The sequence below is a fragment of the Poecilia reticulata genome, chromosome 9 (assembly GCF_904066995.2).
Source record: "Poecilia reticulata chromosome 9, P_reticulata-male-v2, whole genome shotgun sequence".
Lineage (NCBI taxonomy): Eukaryota > Metazoa > Chordata > Actinopteri > Cyprinodontiformes > Poeciliidae > Poecilia > Poecilia reticulata.
The window spans coordinates 25,641,714-25,655,637 of record NC_088838.1 but is presented as its reverse complement, the minus strand read 5'-3'; the positions used below and the strand labels follow the sequence as shown (position 1 = coordinate 25,655,637).

At 39.6% G+C, this 13,924-nt stretch overlaps 1 protein-coding gene across 2 annotated transcripts in view; it reads left to right on the top strand.

Moving 5' to 3' along the window:
• Positions 1 to 13,924, top strand: part of hic2 (hypermethylated in cancer 2) — a 29,188-nt gene that overhangs the window by 4,035 nt on the left and 11,229 nt on the right. The window contains exon 2 of one of the 2 annotated variants that reach the window (XM_081610789.1): positions 205 to 277. The gene's annotated coding sequence lies outside the window, so the exon portion shown is untranslated. Of the gene's footprint in view, positions 1 to 204; positions 278 to 1,498; positions 2,634 to 13,924 lie in introns of those variants that run through there. The other variant, XM_008418120.3, reaches the window with a different exon arrangement.

Sequence of the window (13,924 nt, the reverse complement as noted above, 5' to 3'; positions counted from 1 at the left end):
GACAGAAGAACAATTTGTACGAATGAGAATAGGTAAGTTAAATATAAAGTGAAAAATAACCCAATCCAATCAGAATCATACTGAAAGCCTTCTTAATGTCACAGTTCAGAGCTTTTCTTTCTTTCATTTTTTGCTCTTATGACAGCTGTGTCTTGCGTTGTAAAACGGCCTGCTGACCCAAACTCTTCTGCTCTCTCTTTAAAGGCTACTTCACCGACAGCTTGGCCCCACTAAGCATCCAGACCCGGCTTAGTTGAGAGGTTGGATGGATTTTTAGGTCAGCATTCTTTGCTAACTGCCATATTTGTTTTGTTTTGTTTTTTTCTTGTGTGCTTTTTGTTGGAAGTTGTTCCATATTTCAGCTGGTCTTGATAGGTTGATTTATTCAATGTCCAATGGAGATTAAAACTGAGTAGTGATCACATTGCATTTTATTTTAAGTTGTGTAGTTTATACAGAAGTCTAATAAAATAAGAATTTCAAGAATATGTGATTTCCTTCTTAAGGCAATGAGCAGTTGAGTTAGCTGTGCCATTTAAAGCTTTTTAAAACAATTTGTTTCTGCTGCTTTCAAAATGGCCTAGTTGTCCAAATAAAATAATGTACGCTTAAGCAGCTGTGGGACCTAAATTGTCAAATTAATTAAACTGTAGCTATATTTAAAGTCCATCTATCCAGTCACAACATATAACTACTTTTGCATTTATTCTTTATTTTAGTTTGATCTTGATTTAAGAAAGCATCCTTTTGACATAATCTGTAAGACTTTATCTCTCTGTGTTGCTGTTTGTGGTGAACTTGTTCATATTACATTGTGTTTTCAATTAAATGTAAAGACACTTAATATATTTTCACATTTTATTAGACTCTTCTTACCACAACAGAGATTATGTTGAATTTTAAATGCAGATTTGTGTAATTTACTTTTTTTTAAAAACATTATTTTACTTTTTTTGTTTTAAAAGTCACATAAAGTATAGAGTTGTATTCAGTAAAAGCCACTTTACTCTGTATATATGAAAAACACATTAAAACTCTTCATCCATACTTTTTATGTGGTACCCACACTAATGTATAATCATCTGTGCTATTTTTCTCTATTGATTTTTAATTTCAACACAATATAGTTGAAGTGTTGCATCAAAGAGGTTGCTACAATTTCTCTTTCATTATTTAATAATATCATGCAAAGTTTTTCTCCTTTATTTCTAACCTGAGGAAACCAAATCTGTCGCATCTGTAAAATGTTTCCATGTAGTTTAGGTCCCGTTACTGAAATCATGTGTAACTGTGCAGTTATTTATTTATTTTTTTAATGGTCTGGTTCTGCATTAGTTATTTGTAAAATATGTGCTTCTTGGCCAGTAGATTAAAAAATATCGTATAATATTTTCAGTTAAGTAATTAAGAAATGAGGCTTTTAAAATAAGAATGTGTTCTTTGAAATATCATGTGTACAATTTTTTCTTTTTTTTTTTTTTTTTTGCTTTTTCAACAGCGTATTGACGCTGCAGAAAGATGCATTATGGAGCGTACACCGAAGACGTAATTTGGAACCTGACCACACGGGGTCAGGAGAGAGCTTTGGCACGCAGCCATAATATTCAAAACAATGCCAAAAGCAGAAGATTTAATATGTTGAATTTATTTTATAAAATAAAGTCACCATTTCTCTTTTTGAGCAATTGAGAAAGTAATGAAGTGCGGTTTGTTTACGAAATTTGAATCACTAATACAGACCTTAAAAGACTGGGTTGGACCGAAACTCATTAAGGGTTCATCCAGGTTTCTATTGGCTGGAGGAGGGTCGCTGTTGTGGGAGGAGGAGCCTGAACATCGTCACACTTCCGCACATCTGGTGCCCAGTCTTTGAACCCCAGCATTCGTATGATTCATTTCTTCTATAATTATTTAAAAGGGGGTAAAGGACAGATAAACATTTGTTCTATGCACTGTCACAGAGCTTGGTAGATTTATGCAATAAAAGGTTACCACTAATATAACAGCTGTAATTAGGCTAGCTGCTTCAGTGTGTGTATTGAAAGGGGGACTTTATGACATTCAAACGTCCACTAATGAGATCTGTGTAATTAAACTCTAGCAACACATTTTGCTAAAGTTTGTGGTTTTGCAACAAATGCTGCAAAACCACAAATGATTTTGCAACATTTGTTGTTAAACTGGGATCGAAGCTGCCTTAATTGCTCTAACAGGCAATCTTTTATGTTTATTTTCACGTGCCTCTGTTACGGAACCACTATATTTCAACACCTAATTATCATGTCTGGGATATATGTTTGTGTTATTCTGCAACAGAATATAAGTGGCGTCCTTGGAATAAAAAGCCCGCCCAGAAAAACCCCCCTTTCTCTCTCTCTCTCTCTTTTTTTTTTCTCTTGTCCTGCCATGTTGCAGGTAAAGTTGCCAGGGGTCTGTGTCTGAGAAAGTGGACAAACCCTCCCACAGTGGGGTGTGTGTGTTTTCTGCTGCGCTCTGGGCTGGTTTCTATTCAAATGTGGGTCAGGGGTGAGGAAGCCTAACGTCATAAGCTTGCAACATGGCGTCCCGAAGGCTGTGAGATGAGCAGGAGGATGGTAAAGAACGCCTGAGAACGGTCCTACCGATGTAAAAAGGTATTTTCAACACGTTATTTCTCTTTACGGTGGCCTGGGAGTGGACAAACAGGGCTGCTTTGGTGTCTTTATGTTTGGTTCGGTCTGCAGGAATCGTAAGGGTATTTTTCCCCCTCTTCTACAGCGTGCCAACAAAAAAAAAAAAAAAAAAGGGGTCTCTGCTGCTGGTGGTTGTACATGCTCTACCAGGCTGCTTGGCAAAGCTGTGAAACACACCTCGGGTTTGCAAAACGCTCATCTTGAGCTTTGGTGCTTGATCGCAGAGCGCATTGTTTGCAAATATCGTGGCGTTTATTTTCGCGTCGCAAGACTCCGACGAGAGATGCCCCACAGGACGGCTGTGTATAACAGATAATTACCGGGGCTGGTTGGCAGAGCGCATCAGCGACGAAAGAAATGATCTCCCCTAGAAACACTGAGATGTTTTCTCCAAGGGTCTTTCCCCCCCTTCCTCTCAGGTTAATGATCTAAAACGCTCGGAGAAATTTTCTGAATGAAAATGTGATCAATGAAATGACTTGTTTTGGTCGATTGTAGTCATTTAGAAGCCCACAGGACCATTTCCCAAATGGAATTAAAAAAAAAAAATCCCTCCCTTTGAATTTTACGCACTGTTTTTGGCACCATCACAGGCTAATCATATGTTGGTGTGAACTGCATTGTTTATATGTAGGTTAAGCCCCCTTCGTCTTAGGTAGGGCCAATTAAAATGATTTAACGGGATTGACGTGCGTATACGATCAACGCAATATAGAATCTGTAGCACATGAAATGTCATTTTCAGTGGTCTTCTCGGTAGGCCGATGCGATTTCTAGATTACATTGTATAGCTTGGGTTTTTTTTTTTTTTTCACGGGGCAGGCTGTGGGTGTAGCGTTACACTGACCCACAAACTGCAGTGTTTTATGGAAACGGTGGCGCATGACTTGGATTTCCGCGTGTAAACAAATTTCTTTGGTCCAATTCTGATCATTATGTGGCAGGTTTGATGCGCTCTTATTTTTAACTTGCAGACTGGGCCATTCGCATTCCAACAATGTATGTGCTCAGGTGTGAAGTGAAGGCAGCTTTGCTCCCAAGGTGATCAGTGTTGTTTAAGTACCAAGGGGCATGGCGATAATAAGGCACAGGAATGTCAGTAATGCGTGTTTGCCTTGAGTGGCTCCTGTTTTTCTGTCTTAGTGTTTTAAAATTTTCCATCTTACTCCTGAGTGTTGAGTGGCGTGCATAGTGGTAAGCTGCAGTGTAAATATAAGGCAAAGTGTAGAAGTTTTCACTCGTCTGAATACAGGTTTGTCTGTAAAATGACTGTTGAAATAATATTACATAGTCTTATTTGCATTTCTGTTACTCATTGTTAACTGTTTACCCCTCTTGTGTGTGGAAAGTTTTAGTTTATTAAGCAATGTAAATATGATAAGAGCCAGGTAATAGTTTTGAGCATTGTAGTTCTAATATCATTACCATGTATGTAATTAGATTTTTTTTTTTTTTTTTTTTACATAGACATAAACCAAGTTATGGAATAAATACAGTCAATGTCTATTAGTAGATTTTACTTGATGTTTGATGTTGTTTTGTTTACAGTGAAGCACTGGGAGTGTAACTATTTGATTTTAGCCAGTTAATTATTCATATACCTGCTGCAGTTGAATCTCTTAAGAGACACGATACTCAAGGCTTGCCAGATGTTGTTTTGTTTCAGTTACTTCATTAGGAGTGATTGGTGGCTGTGCTTCGTTCGTTTCCCACAATATGACTGCTCACCTTTTTCTGCGACTGGTAATATTCCTAGAAATGTGTTTTTATTGTTAATGCAGGAAATAATGCTGACTTTTTCTGTCAGCTGATGGGCAGTATGCAGCAACATGTGGGGGAGGGGCAGCTCTAATCATCTGGGGAAAAAAACTCAAATCACTCCAGCACTTTCTGTGGTCTATCAATGTTTTAATGAAAATTTGGACCGGTTTTGGAACCGTTCTAGTCATTCCGACTGTCTCTTATACAGTTCATTAAAATAATGTTAAACCTTTAAGATTGGCATGACAAAACATGTACCAGTTTTGAAGCCATAGCCTTTGGTAATCTTTGTATTCCTTGACACCAGAAACCAGCCCAGGCCTATTTTCAACAACCTTTTATCCCTCTTGTCTTCCTCGGCTGCTTGAACCTATAATATGAAGATCCCTAGATGTTATTTTGGCCGGTCACACCCAGCCAGAGCTGAAGTTCAAATGTTCAGTTGTTTTTCCCGTCAGTCTTGTTTATGTTTTTAAACATCAAGGGTTATTAACCCATTTTGACATCGATGAAAGATGCCTCTTTGGAGCATACAGGGATAAAATGATGCACATATTGTAAAGGCTACAAGCACCAAGCAGTTACCTTCACTGTAATTTCATTGCCCAGCTGTTTTACCACCCATTGCAGTTGCAGTCAGATAATTGTGCGACCTTACAGTGAGGGTCAAATCAATTAATTCAGACCATTAAAATGACCAAGTCAACTGGTCAGTGTGACAAGTTTCATTGATTACTGTATGGGCAACGATTTCTGGCCTGCAGGGTAATGTGAGGCCCGTGTTTGTGTGCCTCATATGATTCTCATGATCAGCCGGTTGCCTCACCCTTCTTGTCCCTTCCCCTCCTCAACATGCACTCAGCATCCTGTGTGCAATGCAGTCATGGCTTACTGTGGCATGTGTGGGCAGTAAGAAGGCTACTTAGGCTATATGTTCTGCTGACATGTTGGACGAGGACTTATAGATTGTAGCTGCTCTGCTCTGTGCAGCCTGTTCATAGACAGTTTGGTTTGTTCAGTGGATAAAACACCTCGGGGCAGGGTTGTTGTTCGTCTTGAAGAAGAAGAATGTGGAATGTATTGCTGATAGCCAGAAGGTTATGTGCAGTTTAAAAGTTGGTGGGAGTAGGGGGAGGGCGGTATTTTGTGAAACGTTCTCTCCACCCGGCCTGCTGCTTCTTGGTCCAACCAGAAGGCATCGGGTCGTGTGGGGTTGTTGCTTCGTTTTACAAGCCAGGGTGAAGTGGAGAGGTCTTATTGCATCAAGTTTATTGTGTCAAGACGGAGAACCCTTCATCACATTAATCATATCTCCAGTTCTCGGTGAGGTAGTTGATCACCTCACTGCTGTGTGAGAGCACACAGTGATGTATTATGCGCACTACAGCAGGCTGTCACACAGTTCAGTGAAGGTGTAAGTAGTATCGTTTCAGTCTTTTATCTAATTTCTCCAGGGTCACTTTGGGCGAGCCACGAAACACAAAAGCACCACTGATGACGCAGAACAGAGAGTCGTGCATAAACCAAATCACAAAGTGGAGGTTGTTTTTCTCAAAGGGATTGCAGAAAAAATAAATTCAGTGTTCGTTTTAAATCAAGCAGATCCTTGCAGATCCTTAGCACTCTCTCAGACTAACTTTTAACTTCTGTCACCTTATTCCAAGAATAAAGTCATGTATGGATTTCTTTATAACACAGGAGGAGATGGGAACATCATTCAAAATGCATTTTGAATAATCATTCATTATTTATAATAGGAGCAGAGGCAACGTCACACCACTGTGTGAGAGCAGTCGCCATAAAACAAGGTTTTACTGTTATTCTAAAAACAAAACAAAGTTATAGCTGAAATACATTATTGTCTTTATCACCTTTTAGTAGCAGTTAGCAGAGTTAACATGACTAAGCCTCTGTTTGTATTCCTTAGAGAAGTTAGATCGTTACTTTATCGCCGAGGTTTCTAAAAAGACTCCGTTTCAATACTTTCAAAATCCAGGATGTTCTTTTAGAGGCTGGAAGCTCAGATGAAAAACAGGATAATTTTCTTCATTCATCCTGCTTGTCTGCTGAAGGTCTTGCTTTCTAACTCTCTCTATCGCTCCCATGGAATGAATAAAATGCAGACGTTTAAAAAAAAAAGAAAGTTTTTCTTTTAAATAGCGTCCGACATGCTGCTGACTCCATTTTCACCCACCTCGGTGATGGTGCTCTTTACTCAGTCACTGCATCTATGCCAAAGAGTAGGCTTGTCTTTAGATGCGATGCTATCACTGATTTTAAAATGATTGGATTTTCAGGTTCTGTCAACAGACCATTTATGTGCTTATCTCTACTCCATATAGGAAAGCATATGAAAAATCATTTACTTGATATTTATTATTATGTCTTTATCAGGCTTGAAATGCCTCCTTCAGCACTGTAGGAAGTGAGGAGACATGATCTGACACCTTAGCCCAGTGATGCTGTTTTATCTTTCTTGTATTATCTTCTTCTCATCAGATTAATATTCTTTGATGCACCTTGTTTTTGAACATAATTTCTGCATTAACTTGTAAAGGTTTGGATTTCATGGATTAATAACTCAGAAATATCCTAATTCTGTTTCCATTTATTTTCAGTTGCAGGTCTTTTGCTTGAATAAAACTAAATTATCTTGCAGGATTTGTTGCCATAAATTAATATTGGTACAGCATCAAGTTCTAATGAACATTAAAAAAAATTAAAATTATAGATAATTTTCATTAATTGAATATTTTTACTCCATTTATTTCTTCTTTATCTGCAATCAGGATTCTTTTTGATGTTTCCTATTGCAATGCTTAAGTTAATAGATGTCTGTCAATTATGTATTATTTGGAAACTGGTGCTTTACGAAATTGCAAACGTGCTAAACATGTGCTAGTTTTATAGCTGAGAAATTAGTTCTCTATGTTTTATTACATAGTGGTGCATAATAAACCTTGTGCACCCTCTATTCTCTGTAAATTAAATTACCATGTATGTTTTGTTTTAGGTACTTAGTGTCATACAGGTTGGTACCGTACACAGAGTAGCACTTCGGCAGTTCTCCCAGACCTTGATCTCCTACTGCAGGGTAATTCCTGAAAGGAAAATGTGTTTTGTTCAACTTCTATATTAGAAACCTCACAGCACTGGTACATTTGGGGTTCACAGCAACCTCTGCCCCTCCTTCTCCACTGCACTGCACCCTGAGCAGGACCTGTTTGTCTGCAGCGAAGCCGATCTGCCTGAATGCAAGAGTTCTAACTGACGTTGTTTTTGCAAACTGAGCAATAGCAAATTTAGTTCATGTACTTCCCCCTTTTTAGCCTTGCAGCAGTGTTGTCGTGTAAATGTTTGGCTCTATTGGTGATCTTGCACCTCTGCAATGTTTTTCTGTTGTAGGATGTTTAACAGCTGCATCCTGTTCATGGAATTGGATTGATGTGAGGAATTCCAGTAAACAACCAGCACTTACCATGATCTAAATCTTTCATCAGCTGATATCAATAATTCTCTAATTATTCATTTGTTTTTGTTTTTAAATATCTGAAATACCGCCAGACTGGTGGCATAAACTTTGCTGTTTTAGTCACAGTTTTCACTCCGTGCTGTTATGAGGCGTAGTGGCGAAACTTGAAACTGCTGCTGCACAAGTTACTCAACAAGTTGTTGCTAGGTAACCAAAGAGTCAATGAGTTGATGCCACCAACCTCGCTTAGCTGGCCATGAGAGGTCGAGCAGCTAAAACCTTTCCTCTGCCTACATCCCCCAGAATGCTGTGTGGTTCTGGATCAGAGTTCAGTGAATATTCTTCATTTTGAATATTATATCAAATGTATTTTCTATTGATGTTTATCATGATATAAATTGTTATTGATTTATTGTCCAGTCCTATTTGATACATGATTTGGTTGTATTGCGGATCTTGACATATTTCCTAGAGAATGTAGACGTTTACTTTATCTTTGACATTTCCAAAACACTGCCACCATTTCCACATCCAGAATCTTCTGCAGATAGAGGTCCAATGCTCAAAAAGAATCAAAGAAAACGATTTTACTGTATTCTGCTTAGACTTCCTGTTATCTGTTAAAAGTTTTGCTCGCTCTCTGTACTACAGTCTGAATAAAACGAAGATGTTGACATGCTGTTTTCTTTGAAATGCCGTCTTATATCTCTGAGCTTCATCCGCCGGCTGACTGATTCTTCAGTTGGTAGCCATGTCCAACTTGAACAGTCTTGTTGATGCACTGATCTGGTAGCATTTGGTATGGTTTGCTGACAGATTGGAGTTTTGAAACGGGGTTGCTTAAAATCACCCAATACCAGTGACCAGTTGCTTTTTATTAAAGCCTATGTGTTTTGTCATCTTCAATATCAACAACTTTCACAATTCATTAACCTTAAATAGTATACAAAGGAGTTTTTTATTATATTTTTGCTTTTTATTTGCATCACAGACATTGTGAATGATGTCACATGTGACGCAGCTCAGACAGGTGAACTGTTGTGTGTGTGAAAGCAGAATAAAAGGAAAAAACATAAACTGCAGTATTCCTTTGGGTGCATCTTTGTAACAACAGTAACCAATTTGTAAAACATGCATTCAGAACCTGTTGGCTCTCTCTGTTCTTGACTTGTCCAATACATTCACATCTACTGCTTTTCATCTATGCCAGAATTTAATAATTCAAGGCGCAGAAACAGGCTTTTTCCCTGTACAACCCCAGGTTTTTACCATGCATGTATTTCCCCGTTCCTGATACCACCTTATTTACTTATTTATTAGTGTAAGCTAAGATCTAAAGGTCCAAAGATGGACCGCTACGGCTGCTCCTGCCTTTAGCCATTTGCAGCACATACTGCATAGGTGCAAATGTAAAGAATGGTTCACTGAAAAGCCCATCTGTTGCATTTAATCTCCCAATTGTTTCTTGGGATTTTCTCACACCTATGAAGAAGTGAAAGTCTGGTTATTGCAGCTTCCATGAGTCCTCAGCGGTTTGGCCTGTGCCCATGCAGCAAGGTCAGCCATGTTGAAATGGCTCTGAGGTGGTTGCCTGGTGTTTGTATTTCAAACTGGCTTTGCACCATCCCCCCTGCCCCCTCCCCCACTCCCTCTGCCCACCAGCGTACTCCTCTTTCTGTGCGTTGTCAGCGTGCGTGTGTTTAAGTGCTCCGTGTTTCAGAGCACACACACACACACATAGACCCATGTCTTTTTGCTCCTGTACATGATTGGCTCACCAGTCTACATGTCTCTGCCACTAATCCTTTTTTGTGTAGATTGTGAGCGTTCGATGGCAGCTCGTTATTGGGCTGTTGTTTAATGTAATCAGAGTGAACGATCGTCATCCAGGTTGAGTATTTCTAAAATTCTCAATCTTGCTCTCTGTTGCGAGTTGATGACCTTTCACAATGCTAGGGTGTGTTTTGTTATTGCGCCAGAGGACTTTGCCTCACCTCTGCCTTAACTCTTGCTCTCTACCCCCCCTCCCCCCACTGTTCAGTAGCTTACTGCTGCAGCCCAATGCTCCCTCATTCACCTTTGTTGCGTGAACTCTCACTCTGTTAGGTTTGCTTACTTGATTTTTAATCCAGAAAGTCCTTGTAGGAGAAAAAGGAGCATAAAGACGAGCTGTAAATGAGGTCGAACCTGATCATCCACGTCTCTGGAGTAACCAGTTTAATTCAGAGTTGGCTGATATTTATACACTGCTTGGGGCACTTTAAGGCTCACTGGTTAAGTCATGAATCAACACATGGGTATGCTAACCAGATCACCTCACTCTATTTTGTGGTAAACATCCGTGTCAGCTCATCTCCTCGTCAGCAGGCTTCTGATAGAGGTCAAGGTTGAATCTTTTAACATGACGTTGCCTCCTCTATCATTAGGCCTTAGTGTTTTAAAAGGTTAACTCTGCAGGGAAGGTAAGCTGATCATGCATCTCTACAAGAGCAAAATGCCCCCTGGCAAGTTGCAGTTCAAGTCCAAGGCTTACTTTGGATCTTATGTGGTGCCAGAGCAGGTCTTATTTCTTCTCCTGATCAGTGATCATGCCATCTGTCAGCTGACATGCCAGCCATTGCAGAAGGATTAGAAACACAGGAAGTGCTTTTGCAGGCTACGTCTTGCAGGATCATCTTTCTAATGATTCGTCTACATTAGCGTTTCTTCTTTGACGTTAGAGCACAATCAGCTGGCGTTTCATCCCAGCTGATTGTGCTTTGGCTTCAAGTCATGAAACTAGTGGCATTTGTTCACTGTTGCACTTCGGGTAAACAGTTATTGCAGTAATGTTTTTTCTTTCTGTTGCAAGAAAGAAAGACATCTCTGGTGATTTTGGCTGGTGACTGAAATCAAATCATTTTCACCTTGATCCAGTCTGCCTGATTACCTGCCTGATGAGTCTTTCTGATTGTAGAATGCATCATGCTGCTATTAAATCTCGCTGACAGTGCTCTTCGGTGTACAATTTGCTAGCAACCTGGAGAGGAAGACTCAAAGTTAAACATGTTCAGTGTCACTGATGTGTTTAAGAAAGAAGCCAGAAGAAGCAGAGAGATGTAAGAATCAATTAAAAGTGAAAACTAACTTCTATGACATGTAAAAGATTCAGTCGGGTTGTGGGAGAGGAAGCAAAACTTTAAACTGATAACAGAAAGGCTGAAGGGAATTCGTCAATGTTGCCCTGTGTTTCCTTTGAGAGCTCAGCCTCTGCTTGTCATGGATTATACTGGATCTGAAAATGGCAGCCATTTTAGAAATCTACGAGTTACATGAAGGATCCAGATTTTCTATGCAAAACACTCAAAGACAAAGTTTTAGCCATTTTAGCTGGAATAATAACGCTAACAGCCAAAATAAGGTGCTAAAGCCAGTTTAAAATGGTTTTATATGACACAATGTATTAAAAGTGTAAAGAAAACCGTGTTGTAACTTTCAGTATGTGTGTTGTATTTGCAGCAGATATACGGAATAACACTTCAGCTCTGTTTTTGGACTTAAAACTTCTCAAGTCTCAATTTTGATATCAGCGGCCGTTGTATTTATATTCTCCCAAATGAAACTCACTTATTTCCACTTTTGAATACATTATTTGGTGGGACTAGGAATCTGAAGAGCCATTCCAGCTGCTTAGATTGTGGCTCTTGCTAGAAAATTCAATCTTCCACAGATGGAGGTGCTGTGATAGTGCAGGTCTGCTGTAATATGTCTGTTTTCCTGGCCAGCATCATTAGAACATGGAGCTGAGACTACATGTATCCCACCCTAACTGCATATAGATCAGCAGTAATCCATTAGCAGCCCCCTGGAATCCAGCCGGCATGGCGCAGCACTGAAGGGGCCAGGGGGAGAGTGTAGCTGAGTGGGAGATGGGGGAAGGAGGGAGAGCGAGGGATGAGAAGAAGATGAAGGTGGGGGAGGGCTTCTTTTTTTTTTTCCTGCTCCTGCGCTGGTTTCTCTGCTCTGGTCCCAGCCCCCTTTTAATGTCGGCCTGCAGGAAAAGCCTTTTGGATCCCCCCCGTAAAACATGCAGAGGTGTGTGTTTGTTAAAAGAGACTTGAATGATATATGGCTTCCTGGCTGGCATCGTAGCAGAGGCCCTCTTTTCTCCTGCAGCACTCTCCTCCATTACCGCCTGCAGGGTCGAGAGCCGTAGAGCCCCCGAAGCAGGTTCTGTGATTAACAGATGTGGATTGTGTTTTCCAACATGTCTGATTGACATTAGAGACAGCGAACTGTTCCTGAGATGCGGTTTCATTCCCAGAGACACGGTGGTGAGGGTGGGAAGATAAAAGAGGAAAAGATGTGTTGCTGAGAGCAGACGGGGGAAGGGAGGAAGACCATGAGGAGCAGTGTCACAGCAGATGAGGCAAGCCCAGGCGTGGACCTGAGAGTAATGATTACTTCAGCTGATTGTATCAGCCAGTCAGACTGTGACAGACCACAGTTTACAATTCTAACCTTGTTGCACTTAAACCTTGTTCAATACTGCCTGAAAAGGTTGCATTCTTGCGTTCCCCTTCCTACGTTGTCATCAATTGTTTTTGTTTTCTTTCTGGGGTTTTTTTTTGGCGGGGGGGGGGGTTGCCATCTGGTATATTTTACTTTTGCGCCATGATCAGAATGTTAATTTTGAGCCTGAAATTTTTTATTTCTGATTGAAAATATGTCCGAATTGAGGTGGTATTTTTTTTGTGGGGGGGATGATTTATGTGCTTCCTAAAGGTAATACTGCACAAGGAATTCCCCTGGGAACTGCAGAAATCAATTTTTTTCTCCTCTTGCCATTTTAATGACAAAAGACATGATATGCACAGATTAGCCGTACTATTATGACCACTGACAGATTGAGGAAGATTGTCTTTGTTAAAACAAAACAAAAAAGCGTTGTTCTGCTGATTAAATCTACATCATGAGTTTACATTGGCATTGCTTTGACAAATGCACCAACCTAAATCCCAATCACACCTTTTACCTACCAAAACCAGCAGTTCCCGACAGTAACTCTTAAATCTTCTTAAGGTTGATTCAAAGACATCATAAAGAATTTTAAAGCCATTTCACAGAACATTTCAAGCAAGGCTAATTGCATCTTTGCAGATTTCATTCTGAATGAAAAATGATTAAGGCAAAAAAAACTCTTTAGTGACCTCCTACTGCTACACTCATCAGAGTCACATAATGACATTTATTTAATGTAAGCTAGTAGTAAACTATAAACTGTTAACTTAAAGTCATCTGCTTTTAATGAGGTGGCTTCCTGCAGCGTTCGAATTGATGCATGTTGGGTGTGAAAGGTTCTACAAGAAATTAAGAAATCAGATATAAAATGACACGCAACGGCACAAAATGGTTGAAAATGAGCCCATTAAAGTCTGAGCGTCACTGTAATTAATTTGATCTGTTAAACTTTTTCCGGTATTTGAAGAAGAAAATGCTTGCCAGTGCTGCAGATCTGTATTTGTCCAAGTAGTTTATACTTTTCCTAATGAGCAACAAGTCGTACAGATTGTTATTCAGATTCTCTGTAGTGTTCCTTAAAAAAGTACTCTATCATTTGTTTTCATGCTAATAACTTAGCAGAAAAGCTGGTATGTTTTCCAGACGTTATGCAACTTAAAGGTCCTGTTGCCTAGAAATGCCAAAGATGAGCTTTATACCATCTTAATGGCTCAAACTAGTTTAACAATCAAATATTCTTAAAGCTACATTCTAAAACCAATCATGTAAACATGATGTTTGACCCAACCTTTAGCAGTTATCCCTGCTGTTAATTTTTCAAAAACGTTTCTTGTTTATGTATTTTTAGGAACGGCCTGTCGCACTGCATCACTGTAACTGATATTCAGACTTCACAGGAACCATGTTTACCTTTAACCAAATAAATTTGAAAAAGATTTGAGACAAAACTGCCGTCTACAGGCTGTTTGTTTTTTCTACCGTTTACTTTTTGATGTGTCCTCTTAATACAAATGTGTGC